At 37.0% G+C, this 13,150-nt stretch overlaps 1 protein-coding gene across 2 annotated transcripts in view; it reads left to right on the top strand.

Moving 5' to 3' along the window:
* Positions 1-13,150, top strand: part of LOC122789358 (dual specificity phosphatase 29-like) — a 337,207-nt gene that overhangs the window by 112,036 nt on the left and 212,021 nt on the right. Inside the window, exon 2 of one of the 2 annotated variants that reach the window (XM_044056747.1) lies at positions 8,728-8,920. The gene's annotated coding sequence lies outside the window, so the exon portion shown is untranslated. Of the gene's footprint in view, positions 1-8,722; positions 8,921-13,150 lie in introns of both variants that reach the window. The other variant, XM_044056746.1, reaches the window with a different exon arrangement.

The raw sequence follows: 13,150 nt of genomic DNA, 5'->3' as shown, positions 1-13,150 counted from the left end.
AATCCTCAAAGATTTGCCAGGAAACCATAGATTTTATGAAGAACAGACCAAAAATATGAGGCAAAAATCTGGACAGTTAAGAAGTATGCCAAGTTCCACATAAGACTTGAGTGCATTTTTCAGACCCATCTAGAGGGTAATCAGTTAGGAAACCACACCACAAATGGTGCTTGTGTCCTCATAACTATCCTGCCAATGAGATTTGTTGTTATTGGTCTAACCTCTTCTTTTGAGTGGGGGTGGGTGGTCACTGCAGGAGCCACTCTGCCTTCCCTTCACACAAGTGCATGCTCCTTTGCATTTGCTTTATAAAGGCTATCACCAGTCGGTGACTTGGTACACCTCATGCATTCCCCAGTCCGTGGGCCAGCCTCCTTTTGCTGAAAGAATGCTGCAGTCTGAAATTGGTTTTGTTTCTCATTTAAAACAGTGAAGTTCAAGTTTTTTGTAGTTTTCTGGATTTAGTTTTAATATGTCTTCATTATTCAAGCTTCACATTTGTAATAGGCAGCTCTCACAATACATAGTTTTCCAGATGATTTCCCACCTCCTTGTGTCCATGTGGGATTTTCTGAGGGCCAACAGAGACATTTCATATCTTAAACACGTCTCTAGGTGAAATGGAGAGCCTTTAAGTTGCCTGCAAAGATGTAAAAGGTGTGTAGGTGTCTGTGCACACATGCATGTGTGTGTGTATGAGCACGTGCACAGAAGCATAGCTAGGGTGGTGCAACAAGGGCAGCAATACTGGACACAAGGCAATAGGGGTACAATCAGCAAGTGCCGACTGGATGTTTCATTGGTTCGTAGGAAAATACTAGGCTGTCAGTCTGCAGAATATTACAACCTTAGCCAATAACCAGATATCAAAATCAAACCCTGTACCTTATATCTGTGAGGTAATGACTATAACCATTATGCCAATCCCATACTCCCTTATTCCAGTGCAGTACCAGCTTTTTTTAGGGGAGGCTGTGAAGGGAGTATCAGATTCACTACCTACAGCTCTGTGAGTGTGTGTGTGTGTGTGTGTGTGTGTGTGTGTGTGTGTGTGTGTGTGTGTGTGTATATATATATATATATATATATATATGTGTGTGTGTGTGTGTGTGTGTGTGTGTGTGTGTGTATGTGTGTGTGTGTGTGTGTGTGTATGCGTATATATATATATATATATATATATATATATATATATATATATGCACATCCACACACATATCACATATATATGTGGGCGTGTGTGTATATACATATATATATATATATATATATATATATATATATATATTTTTTTTTTTTTTTTTTTTTTGATCAGATGATGCTCCAGTGGAGATGAGCAATACAAAACTGGAAACAAAAGCACTCATTACTTTGAATAAAATGGACAACTTAAGACTCAAAGAATGATTGCTTCATGTTTTCATTGCCTGATTTTGAGAATGTATACATTCTGCTCTGGTTAGTGGTCTGCTCAAAAAATACCTACAGGAATAGAACAGTGAATTACTACGAACAAAGAGACTTTTCCTTTTGTTTTTCTTAACAAATATTTCTGCCTTACCCTAGCCTTTTCAATAACATAAAACCCACATACCATTCTTTAAAATAATGAGAAATAATTTGCCTTAAGCTTACACTAAAGGACAAATTATATTTTTTCTGCATAGCCATCAAACTCTTGTCCTATCTGTAGGGCAATAAGCACCTCACAATAACACCTCCTAAAATGTGTACTGATCCTCTATAAAAAGCTTTAAGTTCAAATAACTGAACATCTAAATCTTTGAAAATAACCAAGTACATTGTCTAGAAGCTGAAGTAAGCTTGTAGAATCCTGTATTTGCTATAACAAAATTCTGGCTTAACTCTAACCTCTCTTATTATACAGTAATAAAGAATTGTGCAAATAAAAATGTTAGTAATAATATTTGTAAGTAAATCCATGAAGTTAAAGAGAGAGAGAAACCTATTCATAAATATTTTAAAACAAATGTCTTCCTGTTGGCTGAATCTGTATCAATTCAAAGTAATCCATTGCTTGCTCTCCCTTATAAAAGATATACAGTAAACCTACAAGGAGGACTGCTGTCTGTACCCTTAAGGATGACATGCACATGAACATGGGCAAAGGAAATCTAACCCTTCAACCCCATGCTCACCAACCACGTGGACATAGGCTGAGAAAATAAATTCCACAACCTCATGTTCACTAACCACATGGACAAGGGCAGAGGAAATAAAACCCTCATCCTCATGTTCACTAACTACATGGACATAGGCAGAAGAAATAAAACCCCCAACCAAATGCTCACTAACCACATGGACATGGCAGAGGAAATCTAACCCTCAACCCCATGTTCACTAACCACATGGACATGGGCAGAGGAAATAAAACCCACAACCCTATGTTAACTAACCACATGGACATGGGCAGAGGAAATAAAACCCTCAGCCCCATGTTCATTAACCACATGGAAATGGGCAGAGGAAGTTAACCCTCAACCCCATGTTCACTAACCGCATGGACATGGGCAGAGGAAATCAAACCCTCAACCCCATGTTCACTGACCACATTAGCATGGGCAGATGAAATCTAACTCCTAACCATATGTGCCCTGACCAAGTGAACATGGGAAAATGAAATCTAACCATAGTTATGTTCACTGACCTAAAAGAGCCTTTAACATGATCAGCCATGGAATTTTACTAAATCACATACTCAGTATCAGCCTCAGTTCACAAGCTAATGACTGGTTCAAAGATTTCCTTTCTAACAAATGGCTCCATCTCTATCTGGCACAGCAGCCACTTACTCAGGAGTCCCAAAAGGATCTACACTTGCTCCACTACTGTCCTCTATCTACATAAATAAATAACCACTGACTCTGCCCCACTGCAACTTCTACTATATGCCAATGGCATGGTCATCTATAGATCAAACCCTACATACCATGTCATCCAAAGATTACTACAAGAGCTACTGATCCTAAACAAGTGTTCTCCATCCAAAATACTTCTGCTCAACCCCCAGAAAATGAAGCCCATGTACTCTGGCACTAAGAAAAGGCTCTGTAATGCACCCACCTCCCTCACCATAGTTACCATAGAGTAACATGACAACAATGAAAAAAACCACTTTATTTAGATACCTGGGCATTTGGCTTGAAGTGTCCCTCAGATATAAAAAAACGGCTCCCCTACAGAATTTCAAAGCTTAAAACTTCGAAATTCATATGATCGAAGATCATATGATCGAAGTTTTAAAATTTCAAAATCCTGAATGGAGATCAGCACACAGCGTGGAATTGGAGATTTCCCTTTTCCTCATTGTAGTGCGATCTCAGTTGATATATTCAAGTAGTGGGGGTTGTGGGGGGTGCAAAAACATGTTGTGATGTGTTGACTGTTTTTTGGGGGTGGGTTTCTTAATTTCGAGATTCCAAGATCTTGATGTTCTGAATTCGATATTCTGAACCTTGGGATTTTGATATTTTGAAATTAAGAAGTGAATCGCAAGAAAACATACTAAAACTCCGATCCAAGATTACTTTTCTTCTACTCTGGAACAGAAAAAATTTTCAGTTCCTGTCTATACCAACCAGGAAGTCACTGGCAAACTAATCTTGCTGGCCCATCTTCAGTATGGTGTACCTCTATTTGCTTCCTCTTCTGCCAAAAGCAGCACAACCTTACAAACAGTTTCAAATAAAATGTGGAGATTTATCATTAACTCAACCAGAAATAAACATCACTGACATACTTTCTCCAAAGCAAATTGGTCACCAGTTCATGTAAGAACCAACCTTTTTATTGACTTCATACTTTCCAAACTCACAACCACCCACACATATAACATCAAAAGCCAAAGCATAGGTGTCACCAAACTACAAACCCCCTTAACGCGCTACACAGCACTGACCACAGCTTCTCTGTCCTTGGCCCAAAACTGTGGCAGTCTTTCCCCCAGATATTACTGACAAATACAATCTCCACAACTACAGACATCAATGTATACAAAGATTAACACAACAACAGAAATGTGACTGCCTTAACAATGGACATCTCATTTCCCAAAGATGCAATGCACATGTCCAAATAAATTCTACTCACATCTTTACCTCCAGTGTCAACATCCCCAGTTTTACTTTCCATCTCTTTTACAATCCTTTTCAAACTGTTTTACAATGTCCCAATAAACATTCTTTCTCTGAACTGCAAAGGCTGTATAAAATAACTTTGCAGCAAACCTATGTCATTAAGGCTATGTTGTACTTAATACAGTCTCCTTGTTATTTATACACATCTGTCCACTTCATATTTCAAATTACTGATTATCTCTGTTTTTAACTGTAAATGTTTTCTTCTGTTTTGCATGCAGATTTTACTATTGTAGTGCACAAAGCACCATGGTCACATTCCAGTATTGCAAAAATGGCAAACCAGTTAAGCACTTTTCTAGTGCAATACTCGATCTTAACAATTAAGGATCCCTGCTTCAGTTGTTAAGATCAGGTATTATGCTTGGCAGTAAAACCTGCCTGTACTGACCAGAAAATGACAGTTACAGAATTAAAAGCAGCTGTCTTTCTTTCTTTCTGTGTGCTGTCTCCACCACCTAGCAGCATAATGTACGTATCCACCAAGTATCCTGAACCAGTTATGCTTGTCTTCCTCTGGGGAAAACTGTAGCAATTTTAATTTTGTTCCACAAGATCTCCTTTGCTCCCATTGGGCATACCTAAATGCACCAAGTCCTGAAATAATATATTAAATATATGCAAAGTAAAAATCACAGAATACTGCTTCACTGATTTCCCTTACAAAGTCATGTACAAACGATGAATTTATAGAGAAAACAATTACCGAACTTGCATTTCATGTATTTTTTTCTTCAGGACTGGCTTCATTGACAAATTTCAATAAAAAAAAAGTATTGTTCTATAATCATATACAGAGCCACAAAAGAAATGTTGGGTGATATAGCAGAAAGCAGGACACATGGTCAAATTCCTGTTTCTCAGTTTAAAAAAAATGGAATAAAAAAAATCATTAATTAATTTATTTTCTGACATTGTGTTTACCCTAATTAGTGTTATAGTATGACCATAATTAGGAGAAAGCATGTAAATGATGTAAGGTACTAGTTACAGTAAAAAAATACAGCCCAACGTTTCTCAAGCTTGAAAAAGTGCCAGGTTCCATCTTTCATTTTGTATTTGTGATAAAGATCCTTATTTTATGTCATGGTTCCATCTTTTTTATTTTTTCCTTTATAACAGCAGTAAAAATTCCTTGTTTTGTAGTTTAGAAGAATTTCAAAACAAATGACTTTCACTGATGCTACAAGAAAATAAATCTTTCAAGAACCTGATTTCCTACTTAATTTAGTTACAAAACTAATAAACCAGACCAGGACACACTTTCAGTGTCACTTTCACCAGTGCAGGGTGAACAGATACACCACAACCATGAATGAAAAATGGGAAAAAGATGAAACAGTGTGAAAGCATCTGTTAATATCGGAAGATATCTATTTTCTGTTGCTGTATTGTTACGGTGATGCCATTCAGTGTAATGAATGCTGATAGATGTTCTTGTTACTGTCCTGACTCCACTCGCTAAATGCTTTATGACTTTGAAAGATGGCAGCATACTTAGGTATTTTTCTTTTCCAGTAACCAGTAGTACATGGAACAGATAATGCTCCATGCACTACAAAGAATTATGATTGGGTCTCTGATCATAAACTATATTAATTATGTCTTCTTGACATGGTTGCCAGAATTCAACTCTTGAGCGTCACTCTCAAGGTAAAATTCTCGGCATCCATGTCTTGAACATGCAGTAGGTCAGTTATGGTCGGAGACCTGATAATAATCTATGTTATTCTCAGTTTTTAGCTGTAACTCCCAGGTTGTGGTTAAAATGGATACTTTTTGCATCACCCCATTAGTCCAGTAAACAAACTAATAAATACCTATGTGCTTAGATTAAAAAAAGTGCTCATTTGAAAAAAACAATCAGCTGTAAGACCAGCTTGACATAGCCTCTTTTAGGTGCTGTCAAAGCTTTTGATCTAAAGCAACAGAAATGATTCCACCAAGGCATATAAAATGCCTGTGCCTAAAAAAAAAAATACCCAGTCCTATAAGAAGCCTCCACGGCATCCTTCTCTTTGAATGATGCTTTATAGATTTGTTCAGCAACTATTGCATAATTTCATAGCTTAGCCCTTTGCCAGTGCACTTGAGGGACTAATTTATAGACCGCTTGCTAACTATCCAGCTAGGTATTATCATCTAAACAAGGAATCGCAGTTTTTCTTTCAGAATGGTAGAGCCCTTAGACAGCATTCACCAAACTGACTATTTTTTAAGAGCTAGGGACAGGACAGCAAGTGTCCCATAAGAATCATCGTTTTAACTCTGGCAATATATTTAGGCTTTGTGAACCCAAAACTATTATGTAACAAACTGTCAGTTTTTTATGACTGCTGGGCCCACATCATGATATCACAATATGCCCAGAAACATATTATGGGGAAAATTATGGTCTATGTCCAGCAGAGGTCTATACTTTATCCAGTGAAATTGTGTTTCTTCCTGAATGATATATAGCAACAATAAAAAAACATCACTGCCACAATGTATGGACGGTATTGCTCTGAAACACTTTTCATACTTTCTGACATAAGCTGATAATTGCCTTAAATCTTGGCTAGAGGAGCTGTCTCTCCTTTAAAGTTTATAACATCTGATTGCCATCAACTGAAGATAGTTAACTTCCCAAAACTGAACTTTAGCATCATTTCCTGAACTTGGTGTAAAAGTGATCATCAGCTTTAAGTAATTCATTTTCTGACATCTTCCAGCAAGTAAAAGTAACAAAATAGTTGGAGTGCATCAAAAATCCTATTTGTTGTTGATACCATATGGATTGCATTGTTGTCTGATTTAATTTACTTCCTCGATTCTACTTTGAAAAGATGATGCCTGCATCTTCATATAATTGCTATCTGTAAAACTTGGAACTAGAATGTCATTGTAATGTCAGATTTGCTGCTGAGAATCCCTGTAACAGACTATTATCAAAAATCTGTCCTTCCTTCTCTGAACAGTGTTGATACTGAGGCTTCCTGAACTGCCGGTGAATGTTACATCAAAGAATCCTATCCCAGAATGCATATCACCTGATTACCAGTCTTATCACTCTCTACTATCCTTCCAGGGACTCAAAACCCAGAGCTATGTCTGTAGAAACTGCCCTAACTAAAGATACCACTGCTGACAACCGTTTTCAGTATATTGCTATCAGTTCATTCAAGCAAAATAAAGCAAAAGAGATCCCTTAATATTTCAGATGCAGACTCAAAACTCACTTCTTATCATAGCTGGCCTCAGGCAGAGGACAACTAGGCAGCCACCTAAGACACCACTCTAGCAGGGGTGCTTTTCCAGTAATCTGGATGGCATAGGTAGACCAGGATGGGGGCACTGGGTTGTGTTGGGGGGCACTGTGGAGACCTTTCGCCTAGGGCACCAGTTGACCAAAGGCTGGTTCTGCTTGTTGTATATCGGTAAATGCAACTGTAAAACAGTAACATAACTTGCAAGTAACAAGAGTCATCTGACAGCTAAATGTGACTTTTTAACTAAAGCCAGCTGGGTCTTCTTACTGTGATTATTATCAATGCTTCTATACAGTGTAAACAATTGTCTTGTACATTGTATGCATGTCTTCATCTTACTGTTGCAATAGAAATGTTAATATGCTATAAAACTAATATCACAAGGCAAATTTATTCTTCTAGCTGAAGTTTAGGGACTTAGTTGTTTCTATACATATCTCTCCATACTTTAGCACAATTTATGAATGTAAGTTGTTTAGTTACAAGCTCTTTGCTTATGCAGCTACAGCGTAACATTAGGGATGGCTTGGTTAATAAGTTACACTTTTACTATTACACCATACTGCAAGTCTTATGCCCTCCATATGCACTGACATTGTCTAAGCTAAACTCGATACATGTGACAGAACTTTTGTAGTCTAGTTATCTACATTTGTATTCACTGTTTGGTGCACAGGTAATCTGTTTTTTTAAACTTGTATATAATTCCTCTGTTTTGAATGATATGATTAAGCTACTGCAGTTTATTAATATTTCCCAACATATTAAATCAAATGTACATTTCCTTTATTTACTGTTGCAGATGTGGGAAGAAAATGCTTTCTGAGAAGGTTCCCACCTTAGAAAGGGTTCATTTTTCTTTGACATCTTCCCCATACACATTTTGCCAAAAAGCAACAAATTCTGCAGCTTAGAGCAACTGTCTCTGTAGACATCTTATAACCAGCTGTTGTTTTAACTCCCCATAACTGGTAGTGTTCATTTGAAGGGAGAAGTTATTCTGAGATATTGACTGACACAGACCCTATTGCCTTTAAATAACTGTGTTTACCTTGCTCTCTTCCAAGTCTTCTTACAGTGCACCAGCAGTGGACTGAGGGAAGGTAGACTCCACTACTTGATTTCTCACCCTCTGTAAACAGTGCCAAGACTTTTCACATTTTACTCATCTCACAGGAGATCTCACTTTTGCTATCACCCCTCTGACAGTATGCATCCATACAGCCCCTTAACAAACTGTTTTGGCATTAATGGTTGCATTAGCAGAATTTGCTACATTTGATAATTACAACTCCCTTTTCTTTCATTGCACAGAGCAGCCCTTCCTGACCATCCACTATCTGCTTCATTGAAAGCAATATCAAGAATAAAGTGGACGTGGTGGTCATGCCTGGATCTTCTATTTCTGTGCTTCTTCTGGTACAAGACCTAGCCAACAGCTGAGGGAAGTTACTGGTCGCACTGGGCACTGACACATCTACTGTGAACTGTTTTCTCATCTTCTTCTAAACTGTAAGTATCCCTTTTGCTGATTATTATATCATTTTTTTAAACTCAGTAGGTTTTCATATCAACATTAAGAACAGAAATGCACCTTTGTTACTCTCACAAAAACTTGTTTCATTAAGTGTTGTTAGATATCTGCCTTCTCCCACAAAAAAAGTAAAGACAATTTTATCAAATGATGAAACTAAGAGCAAATAATGTCTTTTCATATAAGACAAAAAGTATGAAGCCATAAAGCTGAAGGGCACGATCTTGTCAGAGTACGGTATTCCTGCACAAAGATGGCAACTGGAAATGCTACATGACATACAAGACTAAAATTGTGACAGTGGCTTTTATCCCAACTTACATTGTCAGGAAAAGGAGCGGAAGATATAAAGATTCACAGAAACAGCCACCAGTTAGCCTCTAATATCATGTCAGTGAGCCTGTAAATATATGGTGTCTACATCACCTCACAAACATTTAGCCAACCAACCTGGGAGAGGGTCTTTTCAGTCAATTTCTTAATTTTGCAATTTTTTGATACTCCACAATGGAGACTGCAAGCCAAGATCTTCAAAGTAAAAATGATCCATCTGTATGTTGTCTAACTCCTTATGTCTTAAATACCAAAGCTACTGATTTAAGGCTACTATAATACACACACACACACACACACACACACACACACACACACACACACACACTCCAGTATGTCTCCCTATACTGAAACTTATAATATAAAACATGAAACAACTAATACTCACTACAACATAAATGAACTATTATGCAATTCAGTTGTGCAAAATAAAAATGTACTGATTCTGACGTTACAAAACTTTAGAGAAAAGGAAATAGAAAAAAATTACCTCTTCCCTTTACTGTGTGTCATCTGAGTTTGAATTCTGTAAAAACAACAGCTGTGGCGATCCAACAACCTATGCTTGAAGTATCAACAATATAAAATGTCCTTAAACTTATTTCATATAAACAAACAAGCATGCACCCACATACGTAGGGGTATCTCTGTATTTGTATATATGATCTGCAGAAGCACAAAAATACAGGTGATTAATACTGGCACATCAACAATATATTTAATGAAAAAAAATGAAACAACAACCAATTACAAAATGAATGCAATGTCTCCTTTTGCATTTGCTTAACTAAAATCCTACCACTAACTTCAGACACACTTTGTCTGAATAGTGGTAGTACTATGAAAAGGTATTTTTCCTAAGTTAAAATGTAGGGATGTGGTTAGGGTTACCATATACATTAGTAGTAGATGTCCTACGTCACTTTGCTAATGTACATTAATCCTCACCCTAACCCTGCATCTTACCTTACAAAAAAAAAACCCTTTCTGTAACACTACAGAAGACACTAATACACACACACACACACACACACACACACACACACACACACACACACACACACACATACACACACACACACACACACACACACTCCCACTCACACACTCACACGCACACGCACACGCACACGCACACGCACACACACACACACACACACACACACACACACACACACACACACTCCAGTATGTCTCCCTATACTGAAACTTATAATATAAAACATGAAACAACTAATACTCACTACAACATAAATGAACTATTATGCAATTCAGTTGTGCAAAATAAAAATGTACTGATTCTGACGTTACAAAACTTTAGAGAAAAGGAAATAGAAAAAAATTACCTCTTCCCTTTACTGTGTGTCATCTGAGTTTGAATTCTGTAAAAACAACAGCTGTGGCGATCCAACAACCTATGCTTGAAGTATCAACAATATAAAATGTCCTTAAACTTATTTCATATAAACAAACAAGCATGCACCCACATACGTAGGGGTATCTCTGTATTTGTATATATGATCTGCAGAAGCACAAAAATACAGGTGATTAATACTGGCACATCAACAATATATTTAATGAAAAAAAATGAAACAACAACCAATTACAAAATGAATGCAATGTCTCCTTTTGCATTTGCTTAACTAAAATCCTACCACTAACTTCAGACACACTTTGTCTGAATAGTGGTAGTACTATGAAAAGGTATTTTCCTAAGTTAAAATGTAGGGATGTGGTTAGGGTTACCATATACATTAGTAGTAGATGTCCTACGTCACTTTGCTAATGTACATTAATCCTCACCCTAACCCTGCATCTTACCTTACAAAAAAAAAACCCTTTCTGTAACACTACAGAAGACACTAATACACACACACACACACACACACACACACACACACACACACACACACACACACACACACACATACACACACACACACACACACACACACTCCCACTCACACACTCACACGCACACGCACACGCACACGCACACACACACACACACACACACACACACACACACACACACACACACACACACACACACTCTCTAATCTCCAGTACTGAAACTTTTAGTATATCCAGATGTTTTGGCATTAAAATCTCAAACCCACACTTACCTTACCCACACACACTCAACCTTTCAGTTTTCAACATATTCAGCATTCAAGAAGGGGTTCTTTTGATGACATTTTCAAGTGTTTCCACTTCACTCTGTTCACAAACAGACAATCTGACAGAGTGATGTGCACTTACATATATATCTATATTGTATATATACAGTTATATATACACACACACACACACACACACACACACAGTTTGTACATGTGTGACAAACAAAATATAACCTGTCTCAGCTACAAAATGCACATCAAGCACCATCTGAATAGTAGTCCTGTTAGAAAAAGGGTTTTCAGTAATGAAATGCATGGGGGTAGAGTTAAATAAATTCACAATGTGGACTGGAAAAACCACAAAAACAAACAATTTCATAAAAGGTGACACATTTTTGGCTAGATCAGTTACTTCATTTGGCAGAACATGTATCTTTACTTTTCAGCTTAAAGAAAAGATATGAAATTCCCATTTCTTAATCAATAATTATTCACTTAACACTACTAAAACATGGGTGATATACAGACATATGTTAAAACGCCATTTAAAGGTGTATGCACATATATTTCTGCCAGAAAAGGGTGATTATAAGTGTATAAAGTTAACCTGATTGGTGCAACTCAATGTTGCTGTTGCTCCTCTTTGTTTTTACCTGTCTTATTAAATGCCTCTATTATTTTTTATCCCACCACCCAGTCTGGCAATTTGCTTGCACCTCTCTCTGTCTCTCTCTCTCTTCCTCATGTCCAAGTTAAAGTTGGTCACCTTCAATTTGAGATCATACCCATTCCTGACAACTTTTCCCCTCAATCTCCAGTTCACTCTCTCTATATTCCCATTAGCTATTTTATATTTCCAAATCATGTATCTTCCACTAGCTCAGAATAAGAGTTGTAATTCTGAGTAAGTTCACAACAAAGTAGAGTACTGTTTCTTAGTTTTCTAACATACAGTGGATATAAAAGTGTACACACCCCTGTTAAAATGCTAGGTTTTTGTGATATAAAAAAATGAGAACACAGTAAATCATTTCAAAACTTTTCCCACCTTTAATGTGACCTATAACTTGTACAATTCAATTAAAAAACAAACAAATCTGTTAGAGAAAAAAATATAAAAAATAAAAAACGTACAATAAGCTGGTTGCATAAGTGTGCACACCCTTAAACTAATACTTTATTGAAGCACGTTTTGCTTTAATTACAGCTCAAAAGACCAAGCAGTAGCTTCCAAAATGAATCCTTGAAAAAAGCACCACATGAGGCCACTGCCCTGATAGAATTACTTATTAGAACTGGTTACTTTTTTTTCACCAATTGTATAAGCTGCCAATAATATGTACTAAATGTCTTTATTAATGTAAATTCTGTATTCTATGTGAAATGTCTTGTATGTGGAGCTTTTCTCCCTGGGACTCCACTGAAAATGGGCACTTCTGGCCCAGCTGGACCATCCCGGTAAACAAATCCAAATAAATAAATAGAATGTGCTTGAAGAGAAGAAGAAAGCTTTTTTTTTCATGAAAGCAATAGCAAAAGAAATGGTCTTATACACCCAGGAGATGGTTTTCTTAAACACAGCCAGAAACAATTTCCTGATATGAAAGAAAACAAAAAAGCTGCTCAGATTTCCTGATATGTTTTGTCTTGCCTATGTAATATATTAGCTATCAATGTAAATATGAGGTGTAAAGAACCCTCTCACTAGGATTCTGTGAAGTGAAAAAAGAAGGAAGATGAGTGGATTGATTG

The sequence above is a fragment of the Protopterus annectens genome, chromosome 14.part0 (genome assembly GCF_019279795.1).
Source record: "Protopterus annectens isolate FY-2018-M chromosome 14.part0, PAN1.0, whole genome shotgun sequence".
Classification (NCBI taxonomy): Eukaryota; Metazoa; Chordata; order Ceratodontiformes; family Protopteridae; genus Protopterus; species Protopterus annectens.
This window is presented reverse-complemented; position numbering and strand designations above follow the sequence as displayed.